This window comes from Piliocolobus tephrosceles, chromosome X (genome assembly GCF_002776525.5).
Source record: "Piliocolobus tephrosceles isolate RC106 chromosome X, ASM277652v3, whole genome shotgun sequence".
In the NCBI taxonomy this organism is placed as follows: Eukaryota; Metazoa; Chordata; class Mammalia; order Primates; family Cercopithecidae; genus Piliocolobus; species Piliocolobus tephrosceles.
Window position 1 is genome coordinate 39,968,954 of NC_045455.1, and position 25,416 is coordinate 39,994,369.

Below are 25,416 nucleotides of genomic sequence, written 5' to 3' on the forward strand. Positions count from 1 at the left end.
GGAAAACAGACCCAGTAAGATGAAGTAAAATTTCTAATACACCACAGTTTGCTATTCATGTATTAAGTGATTGTCGTTTTTGCTTTACTTTTAATGATAAAAACCACAATTACTTTTGCACCAACCTAACAGCTTGGGCCCGAGCCCATGTTTGTCTGACTCCTAAACTATGTCCCCAGCTTCCTGAAGGTAGCTCACAGACCCTATTGCAGTACTAATGGGAACTATTATCCTGTCAAATCTTTCTAAGGGACTCAATTCCCTGAAGTTGTATTAACAGGAAGTAATATAACAAAGGACAACATATTTTCACATTAAGAAAATTGTAAAATCGAAAAAATAATTTATGGTATAAAATGTGGAAAGTACAGAATTGTATAAAGGAGAACACCTCCTTGTTCTTGTCCCACGCATGTCTGTTCAACTGCCTAACCCAGTCCCTGGAGCAGTGAGTCCTCAGCAAAGGATGAATATTTTTTCTTTTCTTTTTGATTGACAAATAATAATCATATATATTTATGGGGAAAATGTTTTGATACATGTATACATTGTAGAATGATCAAATTGAGCTAGTTACCAGATTTATTATCTCAAATTTTAATCATTTCTTTGTGGTGACATTTAAAATCTTCTTTTAGCTATTTTGAAATACACAATGCATTATTAGTTATAGTCATCATGCTGTGCAATAGAACACCAGAACATATTCGTCCTAACTGAAATATTGTACCTATTGACCAACGTCTCCCTCTTCATTCTCCTCGCATCGTCAGACTTTGACAGCCACCATTCTACTTTCTACTTATATGAATCTGACTTTTTCAGATTCCACATGTAATTGAGATGTATGGTATTTAGCTCTCTATACCTGGCTTATTTCACTTAACACAATGTCCTCTAGATTCATTCATGTTGTCACAAATCACAGAATTTCCTAGGTATTTTGAGGCTGAATGGTATTTCGTTGTGTACATATACTACATTTTTAAAGTTTGTCCTCAGTTGACGGACACTTCGATTTTTTTCAGTATCTTGACTACTGTGAATAATGCTGCAATGAACATGAGAGGACAGATGTATCTTTGAAATATTGACTTCAATTCCTTTGGTTGTATATTGAGAAGTGGAATTGCTAGATCATATGGTAATTTTATTTTTAGTTTTTTGATAATCTACATACTGTTTTTCAAAATGGCCATACTAATTTACAATACCACAAATAGTATATAAGGGTCCCCTTTTCTCCACATCCTAACACTTATCTTTCATCTTTTTCATAATAGCCAATCTAACAAGTGTCAGGTGATATCTCATGTGATTTTAATTTTTTAAATAGGGTTGTTTTCTTGTTGAATAGTTTGAGTTCCTTGTATATTTTGGATATTAGCCCCTTATCCAATGTATGATTTGCAAATATTTTATCTCAATCTGTGAGTTGTCTCCTATTACTTGTTTCTTTTGCTGTGCCAAAGTTTTAGTTTGATGCAATCTCATTTGCTTACTTTTGCTTTCATAGTCTGGGCTTTGGGATTTCTGTCCAAGAAATCCCGGCATATACCAATGTCATGGAGCTTTTCCTCTCTGCTGCCTATGAGTAGTTTTATAGGTTCAGGTCTTACATTTTAGTCTTTAACCTATTTGTAGTATATTCTCCTATAATGGATGAGATAAGAGTCCATTTTCCTCCTTCTGCATTTGGATATCCAGTTTTCCCAGAACCATCTATTAAAGAAACTGTTCACTCCCCTTGTGTGTTCTTGACAACTCTGTCAAAAACCAATTGACCATAGATGTGTGGGTTTATTCCTGGGCTTTCTGTCCTATTCCATCGGTTGATCAGTCTGTTTTTATGCCAGTATCATGCCATTTTGATTACCTTTGTAATGTATTTTAAAATCCAGTTGTATGAACAAAGTCTCCGGCTTTGTTCTTTCTGGTCAAGATTGCTTTGGCTACTCAGGATCTTTTGTGGTTGCATACAAGTTTTGGATTTGTTTTTTCTATTTCTGTGAAGAGTGACATTGGAATTTTGAGAGGGATTGCCTTGAATTTGCAGATTGCTTTATCAATTAAATATTTTCTGATAACTTTAACTCTTCCTACAATCCCTGCTCCCCGTTTAGCTGACATAAGAATAATGTTTATTGCAGCACTATTCACAATAGCAAAGACTTGGAATCAACCCAAATGTCCATCTGTGACAGACTGGATTAAGAAAATGTGGCACATATACACCATGGAATACTATGCAGCCATAAAAAAGGATGAGTTTGCGTCCTTTGTAGGGACATGGATGCAGCTGGAAACCATCATTCTTAGCGAACTATCACAAGAACAGAAAACCAAACACTGCATGTTCTCACTCTTAGGTGGGAACTGAACAATGAGCTCACTTGGACTCGGGAAGGGGAACATCACACATCAGGGCCTATCATGGGGAGGGGGGAGGGAATGCATTGGGAGTTATACCTGATATAAATGACGAATTGATGGGTGCTGACGAGTTGATGGGTGCAGCACACCAACATGGCACAAGTATACATATGTAACAAACCTGCACATTATGCACATGTACCCTAGAACTTAAAGTATAATAATAATAAAAAAAAGAAACAAACAAACAAAAAAATAACAAGAGTACTATTAAGCACCTACTATATCTAAACATGCTGCTTGGTCATTTAATTCTCATAACATCTTTATGAGACAAATACTATTTTTATTATTACAATTATTCCCACTTTATAGATAAAGATACTGAGGCTTAAAAGGCTAAGTAATCATCTTGCCCATGGACAAGCCATTAATACACAAACTTAGATCAACACCATGACAAAGGCTGCACCTAAAATCACTAGTCAGTACTGCTTGAATGGCACTAACTTGGATAAGTTTTCATAACTTCCAAAAAAGCATCCCAAGTATTGCCTATACCCCATAGTAGTGCCCTAACCCAGGTAATCCTGGGTCTTGGGAAAAGTTCCAAATTATTTTTCTTTTACACCTTACCAGAGAATACTAAGGCATCCATATTAATTGAATCCTAAGAATAAACCTGGAAAACCAGAGATTCTCATATTAGATATGGAGACTAAACTCTAAATGTAACCTTGGATCTGCTTTACATAGGAAAAGCCTGACAAAAATGTATATAACAGAAAGAAACATTATATATCGAAAGAGAAGCCCCAGGGAAAAAAATCAAAATATGACTCTAGTTTTGTTTTTCTAAACCAATCACACCTTAAATTCTGGGGGTGTTTTTACCAACTGCAGACAGTCACTGATAAAATAAAATGTTGTGCCTCTTCCTTTAAATCGGCCCTTCACCTATAACTAGACTGAATCAAAACACGGGCACAGAAAACCCATCATTATGCAGAGATGGCCGATAAATTCTTCAGTATAAAGATATGTTATAACACTGCATCCAATTAGATCAAAGTCTACTCTCAGGAACAATGAGTTAGACATGTCCAATCAATCCAGCAGATGTAGAGAGCAGGTTGCTAAGACAACCAATAGAAATCACCAAATAGACTAAAAGGTAAAGATTTTACTATAAAGTTTTCAAGAAAATTGTATAGATCTTTCTCAACATTAAGTTTTTTAACTACATATTTACATATAGTACAAATTAATGTAATCATTCAATGTTGAATTTAATAAAAGCTGTTTTAATATGTTGAGATTGAGAAGAAAAGATTTTGATCAATAAACCTGGGAAGTCAATTAATGTCTAAATGATTCTACAAATGAATAAATTATTTAAGTTATTTCTGGAAAATTCAAAGTTACCCTGAAAATTCATTCGATAGTACGTGTGATAGTAAACACAATTCAAACACATTCAAATTTAGTGAAAACATTTCTCAGTGAATTGTTTGTCTTTCCTCATTCCAAACAAATCCCCTAAGTATTTCTAAAGATTAAATTCACTTTAAAGCCATTTGACAAATGATTTTAATGAAATATTCCAATATGTATTAAGAGTTATACTGAAAAGTCAACAAATTGTTGGTGAGTATGCAAGATTTTCTATGTCAAGCATCTTTTAAATAAGATATTTATATTCAATTTTTAAAATGAGTCCAAATAAACTTGCTCACTATGAAACATTCAGGTACAGTTTCTAACTCAGCCTCGCTTTCTGAAAATGAAAATGTTTATCTCTAAGATTTAACTGTGGGAAAAAAATGTAGTCATTACAGATAACAATAATTTGAAAGACAAAATAATTGGCAGGCTACATTTTATTCCCAACTTCCCCATTATATTTCATTGTGATTTGAAGGTGATTTTAGCTTCTTAAGAGTCTCATCACTGTTACACCAATTGGATTGTCTGTCAGATCCTGAGAGCTGTCACCTAGCAGGACAGAGCTGTCATCACTTAAAGATTTCAACTCTTCAAGGCCCATCAGGGTATCTGAGCAAATGCTGAGAAGGGAAGAAAGCTTATGCAAACAGGTTTTAATAAAAATTTAAGTAAATTCTTTAAGTGCTCGATCAAAATAGAGATTTAAAGGATGAGACTTTGGAACCAAAATAATATGAACCCAATTAAAGTTTCAATGTAAAATAAATATGGCTCTTTTAATTCAAATTATACCACTCTTCCATTCACCTGTCTCCTTGAAACTCTGGTTTTGATTCCATGCTAAGATTAACCTTCCTGGTGAATCATCACTGAGTAAACCATTCCAAGGTTTTACCTTCCCATAAGAAATGCTTACTTTGGGGAACATATACACTAAAATAGCTAAGAGTGTGTGTTCTGTAGTAAATTCAAATGTTCGCCACCATTATCATCCATGGAACGTCAGGCTACCTACTCAACCCTCTTAAACTTTAAGTCTGTCTCTTTCCAGGGGTTTGTGAAACAGCAATTTTAGAAATCTACTTTATAGTGTGGTTATGAGAATTATGAGATTTAGGGGTACACTTGCAGGTTTGTTATATAGGTAAACTTGTATCACAGGGGTTTACTGTACAGATTATTTTATTGCCCAGTTACTAAGCCTAGTACTCAACAGTTATTTCTTCTGAACCCCTCCCTCCTCTAATAGGCCCCAGTATGTGTTGTCCCTTCTTTGTGTCCATGTGTTAGCTCCAACTTACAAGTGAGAACACACAGTACTTGGTTTTCTGTTTGAGTTACTTTGCTAAGGATAATGTCCTCCAGTCCCATCCATGTTACTGCAAAAGACATGATCTCCTTTTTATGGCTGCATAATATTCCATGGTATATATGTACCACATTTCCTCTATCCAGTCTGTCATTAAGGGGAATTTAGACCGATTTCATGTGTTTGCTGTTGTGAATAGTACTGCAATGAACATTCCCATGCATGTGAATTTATGTTAGAATGATTTATATATTTTGAGTATATACCTAGTAATGGGACTGCTGGATCAAATGAAAGTTCTGTTTTTAGCTATTTGAAGAATTGCCACACTGCCTTCCACAATGATTGTACTAATTTACATTTCCACCAACAGTGTCTAAGCATTCCCATTTCTCTGCAAACTTGTCAGCATGTTATTTTTTGACTTTTTGAAAATAGCCACTCTGACTGGTATTAGATGGTATCTCATTGTGGTTTTGATTTGCATTACTCTAATGATCAGTGGCAGTGAGTTTTTTTTCAAATACTTGTTGGCCACGTGTATGTCTTTTGAAAACTGTTAATGTCCTTTGCACACTTTGTAGTGGATTTGCTCGTTTTCTCTTGTAAGTTATTTTATATGCTGATTACTGAACGTTTGTCAGATGCACAATTTTAAAATGTTTCTCCTATTCTATAGGTTGCCTGTTTACTCAGTTCATGGTTTCTTTTGCTGTACAGCAACTCTTGAGTTTAATTAGATCCCATTTGTCAGTGTTTGCTTTTGGCATCTTCCTTATGAACTTTGCCCATTCTTATGTATTGAATAGTATTGCCTAGGTTGTGTTCCAGGGCTTTCATAGTTTTGGGGTTTTACATTTAAGTCTTTAATCCATTTTGAGTTAATTTTTGTATATGGTATAGGGAAGGAGTCAAGTTTCAATCTTCTGCATATGGTCAGCCAGTTATCCCAGCACAATTTATTGAATAGGAAGTCATTTTCTCATCACTTGTTTTTGGTCAGCTTTGTGGAAGTTTAGGTAGTTGTGGGTGCATGGGCCTTATTTTGGGGATCTCAATTCTGTTTCATTGGTCTGTGTGCCTGTTTTTTTTTTTTTTTTTTGTATGTTACTGTAGCCCTGTGGTATAGTTTGAAGTCAGGTAACATGATGCCTCCAGTTTTGTTCTTTTTGCTTTGGTTTGCCTTGGCTTTTTGGGCTTTTTTTTTTTTTTTTTTTTTTTTTTTTTTTTGGTCCCATATGAATTCTAAAATAGTTTTTACTAGTTCTGTGAAGAATATCATTGGCAATTTGACAGAAATAGCATTGAATCGGTACAGTGCTGTGGGCATTATGGTCATTTTAATGATACTGATTCTTCCTATCCATGAGCATGGGATGTTTTTCATTTGTGACCTGATTTCTTTCAACAGTGTTTGGTAATTCTTATTTTAGAGATCTTTCACCTCCCTAGTTAGCTGTATTCCTAGGTATTTTATCCTTTTTGTGGCAATCATGAATGGGATTGCATTCCTGATTTGGCTCTCAGCTTGGCTGTTGTTGGTGTATAATAATGCTAGAGATTTTTGTGCATTTTGTATCCTGAAACTTTGCTGAAGTTGTTTATCAGCTGAAAAAGCTTTTGGGCCAAGACTATTCAGTTTCTTACCTATAGAATCCTGTCATCGGCAAATAGGGATAGTTTGACTTCCTCTCTATTTCAATGCCCTTTATTTCTTTTTAACTCCCTTTTCTCAGCTTCTGCCCTAAAACTCCCCAACAGAATAATCAGTGAAATTGACATTTCTCACTCTTTCTTTAGGGCATTTTGGTACATTCTTTTGAGGAGATTTGAAGAGAGGCTTTTCTGTGTTTGGGTCAAGGCTGGGCAAAAATGGGACTTCCAATACCATGTTGAATTGGATAATCTGTAATACTAAGTTGCAACGATTTATAAAATTTAACTGGACAAGTTAGAAATGACAATATTCTAGTTCTAATCCCACTTCCTTTTACTGTCTATGTGACCTTAGGCAAAACACACCTTCTCTTACAAATGTATTTTCTCATCTCTGAAATGAGAAAAATATTATCTGCCCTGCCTAGATATCCAAAGTGTGTGAGAATCCAATGAGACAATATGTATAAAAGTGATTAATAGAATATAAAATAAACTATAAGATATTTTTTATTTACTTATGACATAAGAATTCATGTTTCAACTATCAATCAAATAGCCAAAATGAAAGGGAAAGTAGTTCTAGGGCCTCTAATTTTCCACATTTAATCATGCCAAAAGGTTTAGGTCACTTTAGAAGCTTTTCAAAACATTGTCTTAAAGCCTGGAGCCAAGGAATTTGATTATTGCTTCTTGTTTCAGCCAAGAATAATTTTTGAAACAAATTACGATTTGAAAGAAAAGCAGACACAGCATATTTATGTTGCTAGATATACCTCTCCCTGAAAAGCTTCAGAGAAGTTGTTCTAACCTGTACTCTTTCTCAGAGACACAAACATATAATAAGGTTTCTCCTAATCTGACTTTGTAGCTTTACTAGTGAAAAAAACCTATCTAAAAAAGGGAAGTGAGAAGGATAGTAAAAACAGAGGATGTTACCCATGTTAGAAATGGAACCGAGTATGGGGAGAGAATAACAATAACTTTCATCCTATTAAAAATGAAGTCAGAATACTAGACAGAAACTATAATCTTCAAAATGTTAGATGAATCAAGGAGGAAAAGCAAGGAAGACAATCATACTGCTTCAGTAACAGGGAGTGCAGTGTAGTCATTTGTAGTACTGGTTTTAGATTTTTATATCCATTTGGATTCATACCAAGGTCTACTTCTTACTAGGGCAGATTCAGCCTCACCAATATTTAGTATTCTGATGTGTACATCAGAGAAAATAATGCTAGAAGATTAGAATGGCTGGTGAGGATTAAATTAAATATGACATTATGCTTATGCTTAGCATGGTGCCAGGAACATACTGGGTACGTAGTACATTGACGCTATTACATTTAAGGTGAGAGTGATGATAAATCAGAAAACATCTCAGTCCTTGTATTGGTTTCCGAGAGCGCCATAACAAATGACTCCAAACTCTGTGGCTTAAAATAACAAAAATGTATTCTCTCACAGTTCTAGGGACTAGGCCTCTAAGATGTTGATAGGGCCATTCTCTTTCTGAAGGCTCTATGGGGAGATCTGTCTCATGCTTTCCTCTTAGTTGCTACAGTTGCTGGCAATCCTTGGTGTTCCTTAGCTTGTAGACTTTAAACTCTATCTCCATCATCACATACCTTCTCACTATTTGTCTGCATCTGTGTCTCTTATTCTCTTCTTCATATAAGAAGAGCAGTCATACTAGATTAAGGGCCCATCCTACTCCAGCATGACCTCATCTTTTTTTTTTTTTTTTTTTTTTTTGAGGCGGAGTCTTGCTCTGTGGCCCAGGCTGGAGTGCAGTGGCCGGATCTCCGCTCGCTGCAAACTCCGCCTCCCGGGTTCACGCCATTCTCCTGCCTCAGCCTCCCGAGTAGCTAGGATTACAGGCGCCCGCCACCTCGTCCGGCTAGTTTTTTGTATTTTTTTTAGTAGAGACGGGGTTTCACTGTGTTAGCCAGGATGGTCTCGATCTCCTGACCTCGTGATCCGCCCGTCTCGGCCTCCCAAAGTGCTAGGATTACAGGCTTGAGCCACCGCGCCCGGCCAAGACTTCATCTTGCAGATGTGATTACATCTGCAAAGGTTCTATTGCCAAACATGATCACACCATTTCCCAACAAGGAAAGTAAAATTCCTTTTAAGAACTCATTCGAATAGCATGAATACACTGACTTTACATTTTTTCTCAAAGCTTTAAAAAATAACAAGAATTTGGTTGTATAAAGTAACTGTGATAGATTTGAATGAAATTAGAAATAGAAGTTAATCCTGTCCTTTGTGTATAATGGACGTCTGCTAACTTCTGAAAGTTTTGTGCATAATACCAATTAGAGAAAACTAAATATATTTTGGCAAAGCACACAATATTAGTATTTCCTTAAATTTTCTAAATCTTTCTAGATTTTTCTAAATGATTGCAGTGGTAATCATTTAGCCAGCAAAAGTGGTAACTTTCAGCCAGCACTCTTGGGGACGGGGAAAGGATGAGACAGAAAAGATAATTTTTTATTATAAATTCAGCACTATGTAATCTTTATCTCAGTATGTGTTCAATAAGGGTGATAAAACTAAAAAAGAAATAGAGGTCGGCATGACTTCCACAGAGGAAGCAACCCATTTTACCTCCATGGAAATTTTAGTCTTTTGTCACTGATGATTTAGAATTCCATTAAGCTCTTTGTCGTGCTTGCATTTTAAATTATTAGTATAAATACTTGTTTAGGCCCTTTTGAGCCCACTCGGGGTTCAACATTTTTCTTTTGCTATTACTCTGAAATGTACATCCCTGTCCCCTTTATTTTCTCTACTCTCTCTTTCTGAAGCTCTTTGCCTAGCATGTTCAAACTCTTGGATTCATTCTCATCGATATTTTAATCTTTCTCTCCTCCTTTGTGCTCCACTGTTTAGAAGATTGGGTTAACCTACATTCTAATCCTTCTGAAATTTTCACATTAATTTCTAATATCCCTTTCTTTTAGCCATTGTTTATAATAGTCTCATATCTCTATTTTGAGGTTTTGGGGGTTACTATTCCTGTTTTATTCTGTACTTACATTTTCTCTGATTGATCTATTTGTTTTCTCTGCTTACTTAGATCTCTCTTCTATATCTGAAGGATTCCCCAAATATAGCATGATTATAGGTTGTCTGTTCAGAGGATAGTAATTGGGGCCTGGCATGATGGCTCACACCTGTAATCTCAGCACTTTGCAAGACCTAGGCAGGAGTTTTGTTTGAGGCTGGGAGTTCAATACCACAATACCAGCCTGGGCAATATGGTGAGACTGCAAAAAAAAAATTAAAAACATGAAAGTGATTGAAAGCCTTGAGCATTTGAGCAGGACTTCATTTTAGGATGATTAGGTGGGGGTATTTTAATAATTGGTCTCTCCTAATGACGTTTTGCCAAGATTTTGTTTTCTTTACACTCTAGAGCCAGGCAAATATGGAGAAGAATTCTTCAGTCTTCTATGAGTGTAACGTGGTATTAACAGTAGGGGGATATCATAGAAAATTGATGGCTGATAATGGTCACCAGCCCAACAAGTACGTTTGTGATTTAGAAAAAGGCCTACCTTCCTGAAGACACTTTATATCCATCTGTTAGAAAATTGTCATAATGAACTCATTTGGCAAAATAAGGCATTTTTCTGTCACTTGCCAAAAATTGTCATAAGGATACATCACTATAATGTCAACAGTGACTTTTAGCATTGAACAGTGCAACAGTGCATTGAACAGGTCAACATAACGTGGTGGCCTCATTGCTGGTGTTCTGATTTTGGGGCTTCTGGGCAAGGGAGAAGGCAGTAGGTACAGATTGTTAATTTTCCCTATTTTCAGCGCCACACTAAATGTTTTTGTCTTATAAATCTCTAAGTCCTACACCTCCACAGTACAAATTTTCTTGGAAGAAACTTATGCTGTTGTAACTAGAGACTAGAAACCCAGTGTTGTAGCTCTAATTGCCTACACAGCAGGAGAGGAGCAAAAGAGGATAGTTTTGCTTCCTGATTTTCAGATGTTCATTCCCACAATATCCCTTCTCATATTCTATTTGTCTCTTTATTCTTGCCGATTTGTATTTTTTCTCTTCTTTTACTATCACATTAGTGAGGACATAGAGAAAAAAAAAAGATAAACATCTGTGATCAGTCTATCTTCTTAAACCTAAGGTCACTTATGACTTTTATATGAGTAATTAATCACAAAATAAAACAGCAGATAAAGAACAGTAACAACCAGCCTGTGATCATTCACTGAGTACATATAGTGTCCAGGCCCACCATACACAAGATCTCATTTGGTCATCCCATGATTAAACAATACATGAGCTCGGTGTGGCGACTCACGCTTGTAATCCCAGCATTTTGGGAGGCTGAGGTGAGCACCTCATTTGAGACCAGGAGTTCAAGGCCAGCCTGCCCAATGTGGTGAAATTCTGCCTCTACTAAAAATACAAAAATTAGTCAGGCATGGTTGCACATGCCTGTAAACTCAGCTACTTGGGAGGCTGAGGTACTAGAATTGCTTGAACCTGGGAGGCAGTGTTCCCAGACCAAACCCAAGGTCAGGCTGCTTATTCTCACATCCCAGTAATGAGAAGCAGATGACCTGGGAGAAAAGGTAGTTTATTTCTGTAACTGGTTACAAGGAGAAGGCCTGGAAATTATCACCAGACCAACTCAAAATTACAAAGCTTTTCAGAGCTTATATACCTTCTAAGCTATATATCTATGTGTAAGTGTGCATTCATCTAAAGACATAAGTGATTAACTTCCTTTAATCTACAACTAAGATCTGAGTCCTGAAGACCTTCCTCTGGAGCCTCAGTAAAATTTACTTAATCTAAATGGATTTAGGTGCCGGCGTGATCACCCTTATCTCATCTACTGCTAAGTCACAGAGGTTTGGGGAGTTCCTTCAGACCCCCAATAAACTTGTTTGTGGAGGTCTGGGGAGTTTCTTCAGACCTCCAATAAAACTTGTTTAATCCTAAATGGGTTCTGTTAAGAATTCCTTCATTATTTTGTCATGCTTTAAGGCTCAGGAAAGGCCTAGGCAAAACTCTTGGTGGGCTTTTATTACATTCCAGCCTTCTTATAAAGGTGTTGGCTCTATCAGCTTTTAGTATTTCATTTAACCACTCAGTCAGTGTTGAAAGAGTTGTTATGGAGGCCTACGTTAGTGAGACCTAGACTGCTGTAACAAGTTGCAGTGAGAGGAGATTTCACCACTGCACTCCAGCCTGGGCAATAAAGCAAGACTCTTTCTCAAAAAAAAAAAAAAAAAAAAGGACAGAAAGAAATAAAATCAAAGAATACACAAGGCATATATTCTTATTCATATTTTAGAATGAAGAAACTGAGGCTACTGAGGAACACGAGGAACACTAAGTAATTTCCCAGAAATACACATATAGTAAATAATGAGCAGAAATGAGATCTTTGTATGAGATATGTATAATCCACTGTATAATCGTATGTATGATCCACTAAATCATATGTATAATCCACTAAATCACGTTGTCTCTTTTCTTCTCAGGTATAACTTAAAGTCACTCTAAGTTTAATCCACTTGTTGTCTCAATTTTCAGTGCTCTAAAATGATAACTGAAATTTTGAAGTCTATGAGATATTGAGTAAGCCACAATATTAAAAAATATACAATAAAACTACCCCCAAAAACCTATGTCAACTACTTTCTCTATAATAGGAAAGAAAAATAAAACTGATTTTCAGTCAAATGATTGGAACATGCATTTTCAGTTTAATCTTTCATAATAACAAGAATACTCAATTAAGCAGAACACTTTAGTAACCAAGAGTGGCTCATGCCTGTAATCCCAGACTTTGGGAGGCTGAGGTGAGTGGATTGCCTGATGTCAGGAGTTCAAGACCAGCCTGGCCAACATAGTGAAACCCCATCTCTACTAAAAAAATATTTTTAAAAATTAGCCAGGCGTGGCTGCACGTGCCTGTAGTCCCAGCTACTCCGGAAGCTGAGGCAGAGTGAAATGCTGGAACCCGGGAGGCAAAGGTTGCAGTGAGCCGAGATCACTCCACTGCACTCCAGCCTGGGCGACAGAGTGAGACTCTATCTCAAAAAACCAACCAACAAACAAAAAGAGTTCTGATAATAAAAGTGTAGCTGTAATTTGGATTCATACCTCTTTAAAAGTATGGTTGAACTATCTGTAGGCATTTAAGTAAAAAAAATTAAATGTCAGTTATATGACATAAAGCAGAAACATGTAATTTGAGTTTGTAAATCATCTCAGCAGGCTTTATTTTTTCTTCAATGCAAACATGAAAAGCATCAAAATCATCAATATAATGATTCCTATTGAGACTAGAAGTATCAAACAGTGATGCAATAATACGCTTCACTGCTGATACCTTTCTCTATTTACCAGTGAATTTTTATAGTCTATTGAATTCATTCTTCTTTTTGAGTAGCTCAAAAGACAGAAAGACTTAGGCTCCCATGCTACCCTCTGGTTAGGACAATTTTTGACACATAGTAGGTACTCAATCGTTTTTTGGATGAATGGTTTTCACAGCATATACTAGTCAGAGAATTAGATATTTTTCAAAACCCCATAGATACCCAGAATCTCAAATCAATGATTCCTTAATCTTAGCAGAATTGCTTAGTGGGAATAACAAGATTACAAGCTAATAACAGTATTGAGAGAGAAGATCTGGGAGTGATGGGGGTACATTTTAGAGCTCTTCAAACTGGGTATCTTCACCTTCTGCCCTTAGGGGATTAAATGTACCACCTATTATCTAAAATGGTGCAACTTTCTTAGGAGCTCAGGAAAGCTAATCTTAGGAAAGGCAAAGGGAAGGGTGACTACCAATTCGAACCCATGCTGAATATTAATATTTTATATATTCTGCTTTTGCAGATGAGGTTCTCAGAGGAACTGAAATAATGAGGCTGGGGAGCTTATAACAAACCTATGATGTAAGTATTATTACTTTCTTCACTTTACAAATGAGAAGGCTGAGCTGCAGAGAGGTTAAGTAGCCCCAGGTCACAGAGCTAATAAGTGGCACAGTCTGGATTCCATTGCAGGAAATCTGACTCGCCTCCCAGGCCTGCCAACCCGTGTGGCTGAAGCCCAAGGTGGAGCAGAGAATATGGGAGATGTTGAATAAAGTGTTTTGGGACCAAACTGAAGCAGCTTCGCTTCAGGTTTGTGATTAATTCTTCATGAAAAGGCTGGATAAGGAGAAATTTTTGAGCATGTGGCAAAGCATAGGACATAGTTATTAATGCATCATTAATAAAATAAATGAGCATACTCCTTTGTTTGCGTAAAATACTGCTTATTCCCCTAAATTTCTGGAACTCTTGCCTTTTTCCCATATTCTGCCTAGGTCACAGACACATTAAAGATTACAGCACAATGAGGACTTAAAATTTAATCCTGGCTTCTGCTTAAAATTCATTCAGCTACAAGAGAACAGAGAACATTGCTCTCACCCTAACAACTTGAAAAAAGTCAAATAATCTTCAAAATTATAACTTCCCTTGAGGCCATCAGAGACCTCAGGTGGAATATAAAGGTTGGCAACCTCCCAGAATAAACAGATGCATGACTCTTTCACTTTTGGCAGAACCTTGGAGGAAGAGAAACTACAATAAAAGTAGGGGGAAAAAAAAGCTGTATTGGAATGAGTTCCGAGAGACTAAATGTGGGCTAGCAGAGGACCAGTTAAGAATCCTGAGAGCCCCTGACCCAGGAGAAGCTGTACTTACTCACAAGGTCTTTTACTGCAGGCCTCCACTGAGCACTAACAGCAAAAACAGTGGGCCTGCAGTTTTTGTCAACAAGAGCCTCTCCTTCTTGTCGACAGCCATTATATTAGTCCGTTCTCACATTGCTTTAAGGAATTACCCAAGACTGGGTACTTTATAAAGAAAAAGGGTTTAATTGAGTTTAATTGACTCACAGTTCCACATGGCTAGGGAGACCTCAGAAAACTTACAATCATGGCAGAAGACACCTCCTCACAGGGCAGCAGGAGATAGAATGAGAGCCAGCAGGGCGAATGCCAGAGGCTTATAGAAACCATTAGATCTCGTGAGAACTCACTCACTATCACGAAAACAGCACGGGGGGAAACCACACCCATGATACAATTCCTTCCCACCCAGTCCCTCCCAACAGGTGGAGATTATAGGAATTACAATTCAAGATGAGATTTGGATGGGGACACAGGCAAACCATATCAGCCATGAAGCCTCATCTACTTCACCAGATGGTTCTTGCAGAAGAAAAAGCTTTACTATGGCAGTGGGAGGGAGAGGAAACATCCCCACCCCTTCCTCACCCCAGCTCTCAGGCTAAATTCACTGTGTCTCAGAAAGGGGTTGAAGTAAATGTCACCTGTCACTGAGGAGGGGCAGGTCCTTCCTGTTCCCACCATGAGCTTGGCAGTGAGTAACAAGCAATAGGAGTCTCACTCAGAGAAGTTTGGCTGAGGGAGAAGTAAAAGGAGAACAAACCTTTTGCCTTGCGGGGAGAGGAGGATCTCTTGGCTTCAGAATATTGCACTGATACAGAACAGACATCAGTTACCATTGGGAGATGAAGGGGAAACAACCTTCCAAACTATGGAAAAGCAGTAGTTGGGCTTGGGGGCTCCTGCCAGTAATCCCAACAATTTGGGAGGCTGAGGCAGGCAGATCACTTGAGCTCAGGAGTTCAAAACCAGCCTGGGCAACACGAAGAAATGCTGTTTCCACAAAAAAATACAAAAAACTAACTGGGCATGATGGTGTACACCTGTGGTCCCAGCTACTCAGGAGGTGAGAGAATCGCTTGAACCTGGGAGGCAGAGGTTGCAGGGAGCCAAGATCGTGCCACCGCACTCCAGCCTGGGCAACAGAGGGAGACTCCATCTCAAAAAAAAAAAAAAAAAGTAGGAGAGGATTCCAAGACAATCTTGATGAAAAAATAACAGAAATGTATTAGCCAATGAAATTTAGATAAAATCAACTGTTTTTATAATGGATTCAAGGCTGAAATGTCAGTGGTGCACATTTTGGTTCCCTGACCTCATTTGTATGATTCCACTAGTATCATGATATTTTCACTTCCAAAGAAAAATGTTCTAAATAGAATGCATCCTTCTAGAAATTTTCATAGCCTGTTATTTTCTAATTCTTGTGGTAGACAAAACTTGCTCTTTTAAAAGTTCATTGTATAGCTTGAAATGTTTTACTTAATGAAAATTACTGTTTGAGAACTTTTAGAATTTTTAAACATTCCTGGAACAAATCACTCCCCTATTCTCTTTTTCTGGCTGCTGACCTTTCCTCAATCTAGATCACACTTAAATAGGATGCGAGTGGATCTTAACAATCTCCTTAGAGTAAGGTTTTCCAAGACCTTCAGAGCTCCCTGCTTCAAACACGCCTCTCAACAACCCTCAGCTGTGGATGGCTTATGAGACGCTAAACGTATTCTAGCCCTTCAGTTTCTTACCATCTCAACAACAATTTCATAGCCACCACCAAATCTCGTGCCCAGCACTCACACTCCTGGTACTTTCAAAGAAAGTTCTTGTAGTGCAAATTTTCCTCATTTTTGTTCCTTAAAGTTTACCAATAGCAATGTTTGTTTGCTTGTTTTGCCAAATGAAAGAAATCTGAATATTTTTGCAAAATATCATCTTAACATGTGAATTTTAAAAAGACAGCAATTAAAACACTTATAGAATATGTTCTACATACAACTCAGCAAAGTATTTTTAAATGTGAAATTTTAATACGTTTGGCAGATACCTACGTAGTACTAAAAATATGCCTGATACTGTTCTAAGCACTGTACAAGTATTAACTTAATCCTGTTAAAATTGAAGAAATAAATATTGCCCATTTTACAGATGAATAAACCGAGAGGCAGAGAAACTAAGTAACTTGCTCAAATTCACACAGCTAGTACGTTGCAGATTTAGAATTCAAACCTAGGTTGACTGGCTGCAGAGATTGTGTCTAGTTGTATGAAAGAGGGAAATGTGGAGGTTTTACTGGGAGAAATAGTCAGTTTCAAAGGCTTTGCAGGAAAATCAATAAGAATCATAGTGCTCTTAATATATTCAAGCATCAAAGTCAAAGGAACCTCCATTAATATTTTAAAAATTCAACTCTAAATGTCTATGACTTCTCCAGACCTCAATTACTTGTGATTATTTGTCAAAGAACAGTACATAGAAATACTAGAGGGAAACTAGCATTTCTTGATATTTAGACATAAACATGCTAAATAAACTGCAGTCTTATATGTATAATTTGTTTTCTGGTTAGACTAAAGATAAACTGAGTTATGATTCATAGAACTACCCAAATAGACAAGGCATTCACTTGCAGTGAAATGGATATTTAATCCAGATTCCTTTAGAACAGTTTTGTACATCCAAGTAAAAACCGATGTTAAAACCTAAAGAGGGAAGGAGAGTCCCTTGTGTATTTCTACTGGCTATGGAATGCCAGCATGTTCCCATGTCGCCAGAAGAAGGGTGTTCTATGACGGCTTTTTCTGTGATAGTTCTAACTACTTAGGTTTTCTTTTCACAGTCTTATCTCTGTAAATGTGGTTGTAAATATCAAACTAATAAATTATAAATTAGTATTCCATATAAATTGTGAATTTATGCAATATTAAGTAGATATTGGTGTTCATAATTAGAACTCACACATAGTAACTCCCAATGGGCACAAGAAACGAATAGTTTTTGAGATGCATAGAATGAGCCATGTTTGTTTCTGGTCTCCAGAATTATGCACAGCTTTCAACCTAAATCAACAGTTAATTCACTGAATGACCTGCAGCTAATATCTGATTAATGACCCTTAATTACGAGGAAGCACTTTAAAAATATGAAGAGCTATGTAAATGTTAAGGATATTATCTTCAACAGTGTCTCTAGTGCTTTCTTACAGACAGGGCAAACAGCTCTTTATTTCCATCTATTTTTACATTTATTCTCTCTTGCAGTGAACAATTCTATCTTGTAATCTTATTGTCTTATTTTTGCAACTCAGAACTACTTCCATCCAGTGCCGGAAGAGTGTGTAGTATCTCTGCATGCTGTGCTATAGGGGACTGTTTTGACAGCTTGACAAGCCATGGATCGTGCTTAGAAAAATACATAAAGAATAAAATGCATTAGAAAGAACAGGAAATTATCCATAAATGGCATTATCAACCAACAGATCATTATCCACCTCACCTCTCCTAGAGGGAACCAGATAAGATACCTCACAGAAAGAAAAAGATAGGGTTATAAGCAAAGGCAAATTAAGTTAAATTTAGCTACTCTGAATATAAAATACAGCATTCTAAATTACAAAAATATGACTGTTGCTAAGATAAGTTATTGTCACTCTTGCCACTCTGCAGTGCAGATGTTAGCCGCTCCTATGTATCCCCACTTGCCACTCTGTTTTGCCCAACCTTGACCCAAACACAGAAAAGCCTATCTCCAAATTTCCTCAAAAGAATGCACTAAAATGCCCTAAAGAAAGAATGAGAAATGTCAGTTTCACTGATGATTACTCTGTTGGGGAGTTTTAGGGCAGAAGCTGCAAAAAGGGAGTTAACGGAGCACAGACGATGACCAACTTGATCATTAAGGGAGCACATCTCTTTCCTTAAGTCTTCTAACTGCCAAGCTGCCATGGAGCTTCCTACTCTCGATCCTTTCTTCCCTTTCCACCCACCTTGTTGATGCTTTCCCTTTCCCTCTGTGATCCTTACAAGTTTCCTTTCTTGTACTATACCTTGTGGTTGAGGGACTGTCTTTTACTACCTGGACATGACCATTGGGTCTCACTCTCCATCCCAAGAAACTTATTGAATTTTTTCTTAAAAAACAAGTGCTCTCCCCAAGAGAAATTCTGGCAAATAATCTTTTATTTATCTTATTAATCTATTTTGGAGATGGAGTATATGCATTGATCTGTTTTAGCCAAGCTAAAAGTTGAACCACTATCATATGGTTTCTAAAAGAGAGTTTGGTTCCTGCTTTGAACATGTCCACTATTTCCCTTCCTTCTGCTTCCTCATCAATGAAATTTCAGAATGGGATGGAAAAATAACCACTATGGAATAAAACCTAGGCAGCTTGGCAAAAAGAACAAGTGAAGCTGGGTGCCACTTCAACCCCTAGTTCTTGGCTCTCAAAGAGTCTTGTTTCAGAGCTTGTTTCAGAAGGTAAGCAAGGACATTTTTTCCATCTGTGGACTTACAAGAGGAATGCTTTACTGTTGATTTCTGTAATAATCATTTCAGAAGAGTGCTACTCTGAGAAGCAAGTGCCATGTTTTACTATCAAATTGTTATTCAAGCATTCCTATGGGCAACACAAAAATCACTTTTATTTGATACTATTAAACCCGATGGCAAATCACCCACAAGTCCTTTATTTCCACTTGTGCATCACTCCACTTATCCTCCACAATGAATCCTCCATCGTCGAAAATTCAATTAAAACTACAACCAGGTTGGCCGGGCACGGTGGCTCAAGCCTGTAATCCCAGCACTTTGGGAGGCCGAGACGGGCGGATCACGAGGTGAGGAGATCGAGACCATCCTGGCTAACACGGTGAAACCCCGTCTCTACTAAAAATACAAAAACTAGCCAGGCGAGGTGGCGGGCGCCTGTAGTCCCAGCTACTCGGGAGGCTGAGGCAGGAGAATGGCGTGAACCCAGGAGGCGGAGCTTGCAGTGAGCTGAGATCCGGCCACTGCACTCCAGCCCGGGCGACAGAGCAAGACTCCGTCTCAAAAAAAAAAAAAAAAAAAAAACTACAACCAGGCATTACACATACACCGTACCTGGAAAAACCAGCATGTAGCATGCAGTCACAGCAAGCTCAGAGCCAGTGAGGTCTCCTAGCCATGCTTCCAGCTATGGTCAAGTTCCTAAATATCTCTGCTGCTCATTTTCCCATCCACTTAATGGACATCATACAAGATGGACCCCCAACTTATAATGGTTCAACTTTACTTACAATGGTTCAACTTCAAATTGTCCTAAAGCAAGTTGCATCCAGTATGCTCCTCAACTTATGATGGGGTTACATACCAGTAAACCCATCATAAACTGAAAATATAGAACAAAGGTGCATTTTTTACTTACTATATCTTCACTTTATAATAGGTTAATCCGGATGTAAAGCCATGGTAAGTTGTGCTGTACTATTAAATTATGTACTGCTAAAGTCATTGGGTTGTATTAAGATATAAAATATGACAATATGTGTAAAATACTTAACACAACCCTCCTCAAAAAAAGCAGATATGCAACAAATACCAAATGTTTTACTGCTGTGGCTGATATCGGTTGACACCTCCCAGACCAATTACAGAGCAAAAGAGGCCATGGGACAATCGGTTGCACAAACCCTCCTCCAAAGCCATACCCTGAGAGACAGCAATGGCACCTACTCCAATCTAATCCCCCCACTGTCTCCCAAAAATGATAATTAAGGTCTTAGCCCAGCAATTCCAAAGCACTACAACCGCTGCTATCAGTCTTAAAGAATTACAGATAAGTAACATATGAGCATTGTAGCACTGCCTTAACTTCCCCTAGTTAATTAGTTCTAAACTAATGGGTACCATACCAAACCAGAAGGAAGTTGTTTCAAGATAAAATTCTGTAAGGGGACCAGCTTCTGTAGCCTAACACAATCACTACCTTGTAGGCATCCATGAGACTCAGGTGTCTATTTTATAACAAAACCTAGAGGACTGTCTTTAACTCAGCTGGTCCAAAAGTTGGCTTGAGAATTAAAGCCCACATCTTTGATATGTATATTTTACTATTCATAGTTATGAACTTCACAATGCCTATAGTAAATTTTGATATTAGTTAATAATTTCTCCTTACTATGAAATTGGAAATCATCCTCAAAAAATAATTTTTAATAGGCCATAGGCTGAATTCTCACCTAGTGTCTTATGTAGTTCTTGTTCCATGCTATCCATGGTGATGAATCTCCCTCTTAATTCTAGGTCTGATTCAACAAGCTTTGACTCAAATTACTGAGTTTATGAATTGATTTCAGCATGTGAACATAGTGAACTGCAGCAGAGGCTTGCGTGAAGATGTGGGCTTATCTGCTGTTCACTAACCCTCAGCAAAGCCTGCTCAAGCTTCCAGGGAAGCTGGTGTCTGCTTGAGGTTCTCCACTCTTGAATAGACCAAGAACTCTGGGAAATCTAAGACTAAGATGTCAGTCCAATTTCTGCACTCAGTTGTGGAGGGCCAGAAAATCAATGGGCTATGGCCGTAGCTTCTCCCTGATACAAACGTAGTACTGGTCCCCTGATGATGCAGCAATCCATGAGGATCATATGGATCTTTGAAGGAGAATAATCCATTATTATATATCTTCAGCAGAGAGCAATTCCATGGAGGCATTCTTTCAGCAAATATTTGTTAATTGCCCATAGATAAGAGGGAATATTTGTTTTATCCCTCTTGGTGACTGGGCAGCATTGTCTCTACTCTCCTGGCACTGACTCCCTGATGATAAGCAGTGTGCCCAGGGAGCCTTGACATCTGGAGCTCAGTCACCAAAAAGCAGCAGAGCCAACGCTTCTGGGATAAAGTCACATTTGATTTTATGTTGTCTCTCCTAATGTTCCTCTGGCATGTTTTCTATATTTTTTTTATGTTTGCTAAATTTAATTCATTTTTTTTCTGTCTGTTTTTTTAAATAACTATTAAAAAACAACACACTTGTCTGGTTTGAGCTTACAACATATTCAGTGTTATTTGACAAAGAGATATTGCCAACTGCAGAGAAACATCTGGACACTTCCAAGACCTGCAGGTACTCACTAGCCTCATCTTATAAAGATTTTCATTTTCAACCAAATAGCATTATCCATAATAACACCGAGAGACTGGCAACATCTTTCTTGAGGGGCTTGAGGTACAGAGGTGGCAGGGACTATCTATAGTCCCATGACCCAGTTAAAATATCGTTTCATGCTCATGTGCCTTTAAATCCAGAATCTCATTTTATTCCAACTGCCAACTGGCCCTGCTGAACAGCAGTGTGGAGGGTAATTACAGTGAAAGGCAGCAGCTCACCATGGGTCCTGGGAGCGCAGGACACGTTGTTACCACTTCTGTCACCTCCTGAAGTACACCAATTGTCCTGGGAAGAACAGGAGAGTAGGGGCCAATGAGGGTCTTCAGTGCTAGGAAGCAGCTCTACTCTCGTCTGACTCTGCCATTTGGAAGGCCAGACGGGGAGGACTTAGAGCTTTTCCTCCAGCTGCTCTGGCCTTGTGCAACATCCAGGTTATCTCAGCAGAAGCCAAAGAGCCACAGAGAGCCTACCTGGAAGAAAGCAGGCATTAAGAATGCATCTGTTTCACCAGCTCAGCACAGCAGTATGACTGGAGATAAATATATTTGGCAAATAGCATATCAAACTGCTGTTACCATGTAGGGACACAACAATGCTTGAGAAACATGAATAAGTTACTTGGACTATGAAAATCAAGAGTCATAACTACAGAGAGACTGGTGGCTTGACAATGGATGGCAGCAGTGGATGAGATAAGCTGAACAGCTCATCTTTGAGAGCATAGGATAAAGTTTTTTTCCTTCCTTGGAAGCTTTGAAGAAGTGGAACAACAGGAAGGCCATGGTCTCTGTTCTCTGCCCATAGCTACACAAGCTATGCTGCCAGCAGGCACCTGGGCTGAGGCAGAGTGAAGGGATTAAAGGCCTCCGTCTCCATATCCAAAAATAGGCCTTTGCATTCAATGTGCAATGGATTTAGCAATGTTCTTTCTTCTGAACATTCACTTTCCATTTCAATTTCAAGTCAGATTCTGTGATCTCAGTAGAACTTTGCTATCTCTCTTTGAATGGCAGAATTCACACATAGAGTGAAAAGAATTTCAACACGGGCAGATTAATACAGCTTTCAGTTAAGACAGAAGTCAGTTCAAAAGTTGGTGGATGTATTAGTCTGTTTTCATACTGCTATAAGGAAATACCTGAGACTGGATAATTTATAAAGGAAAGGGGTTTAATTGACTCACAGTTCCACATGGCTGGGGAGGCCTCAGGAAGCGTACAATTATGGTGGAAGGGGAAGCAGACACTTTCTTCACAAGGTGGCAGGAGAGAGAGTGTGTGAAGGAGGAACTGTCCAATATGTATAAAACCATCAGATCTCGTGAGAACTCACTCACTATCACAAGAACAGCTTGGGGGAGCCACCCTCATGATCCAACCATCTCCCTCCCTCAACACATGGGGATTACAGGTCCCTCCCTCAACACACTGGAATTACAGTTCAAGATGAGACCTACAACCTAATGAATCTGGGGGGGTGGGGTGTGTAAAAGTGAGAGCGTGTGTGTGTGTGTGTGTGTGTGTGTGTGTATCCCTACTCTTTTTATTGGATCAAAGGAAAATCTTAGCTATTCAGATCACTGATGAAGTAGTAAAAGATTCTAGTGGAAACAATGTCAGTTAACTCCATCATACATGAAATTAATTGTGTATCTTTTAGTTTCAGGATAGAAAGTTCTAGAAGCCCTTTGGTCAGTTCACTGCCCACAAAATGGCTGCAAAGCCATTCCCTCATATATTCCAGCTCCTTCCCCAGAAGCCACTTTTTCAAGACTGCTTCTCTTCTTTGGGACTGATTTTACTATTTGCCGGGGACATCTGCTCTAAACCCTCTGCTTATTATTTCCAATGCCAAAAGTGAACTACTTTTCCAGAATGTTCATTATCACTTGTTTCTTCATTCTTTTTGAAATGTTGCCTCTTCTCCTAGTGGTTTGAAAATCATCAGTTTACCTGACCTCTCCATGCCCTGATGTGACACAGCAATGCCAGCTCTCTTCAGGAACGGCTTCATTTCTTCACACCTACTAGCTGTTGTGAGACATGTGACACGTATTATCTTTGATCCTCTAACTGAGGGAGACAATCTAGCAAAGAGGTTAAGAAAACAGGCCTTAGGATCGGTTTGCCTGGGTTCGTAATCCCAGTTTCTACTTCAGCTGGCTGTGTGGCTTTGAATAAGTAACTTCATTTTTCTGTGCCTCTATTTCTTTATTTGGAAAATGAGAATAATAATAATGTACTACCTCATGAAGTGTTTGTGAAAATTCAAAGAGTTAACACAAAGTAAGATACTTAGAAAGAGCCAGGAAGATAGCAAGTGCTCAAGAGATGTTACTTTATTATCCACACAACAACTTTGCAAGGTGTATATTCTGGAGAGGTTATGAGGCTATATGGAGAGTAAATGGGAAAGGCACATTTTTTTGAGACAAAGTCTGGTTCTGTTGCCCAGGCTGGAGTGCAGTGGTGTAACCTCGGCTCACTGCAACCTCCACATCCCAGGCTCAAGCCATCCTCCCACCTCAGTCTCCCGAGTAGCTGGGACTACAGGCATGTGCCACCACACCTGGCTAGTTTTTGTGTTTTTTGTAGAGATGGAGTTTTGCCATGTTGCCTAGGCTGGTCTTGAACTTGTAAGCTTAGGTGATCCACACCCTCTCAGCCTCTCACAGTACTAGTACTACAGGCATGAGCCACCTCACCCAACCAAAAGGTCCATTTTAAACTTAGAAATATTATCCGGAGGCTGTGCTCTTGCCACACCTCACTGAGATAGTTCAGTAACACAACTAGACATTCAACCTAAGCCTTGATCAACCCCAGACACAATTAAAAGGCAAGCAATGTAATAGCAACAATTGATGATAGTAGTTACGGGTATAAAATTTTGTGTTTCTCTGCCATAGAGCCAACAACACCCCCTACCCCAAGCCTTTCAAAAGAGAAATGAGGTGTTTTTTTTTGTTTTTTGTATGACTTCTGCATGCAAGGCATGGAGGGAAAATGAACAAAGTAAGAAAAGTGAACCGGGAAGGGATGAGACTGTGACAGCTGTGGAGAAGAGAACTACTCATTTTTCTTAGGGGAAAAGGTGTCTTAAACTTTAATCATTTTTAAAATAAATCTTTCACTGTGTGCTTTTGTTTCTTTTTGTTTTATATCTGAGTGTTGCTGAAGACTTTTAAGATTTTTTTCCTAGTGATTACATTCATACCTACAACTTTGCGTAGTATATTTAATCCTTTGTTTCATTTAAAGAACAGAGGTTTTTTTAATTGTCATAAGCTATGAATAATTCCTTTATGGTTTGTGCTGCAGGGATCCTTCTTTAATAAATTTTGCCTATTCAAAGTCACAATGGTATATTTGCTGCCGTAGCAATTAATTCCAGACAATGACCAAAGATGAAATTAGCACATATATTTCACCTTTCTTTTTGCCTCCCTCTACTCTGTTTCCTCATTTAGCTGATTATATTGTCTTTTTAGTGTTTGCTTTGTAATGGTACATAGACTTGCACCTTAGCCTGGGGATTACCAAGGGTGAGGCTGTGGGAGTTGTCAATGCCAGATGCTGTTAAGAATGTGCATTGTTCTTTAGAAAATTTTAAAACAATAATAAAACCATATCTAAGTCAATCTAGTCGTTATTACTACCATGCACCAATAATACAATATCAGTGATAAAATCTTCTTCCTTGTAAGGGCAGTCCACCCCGACCATCAGCTT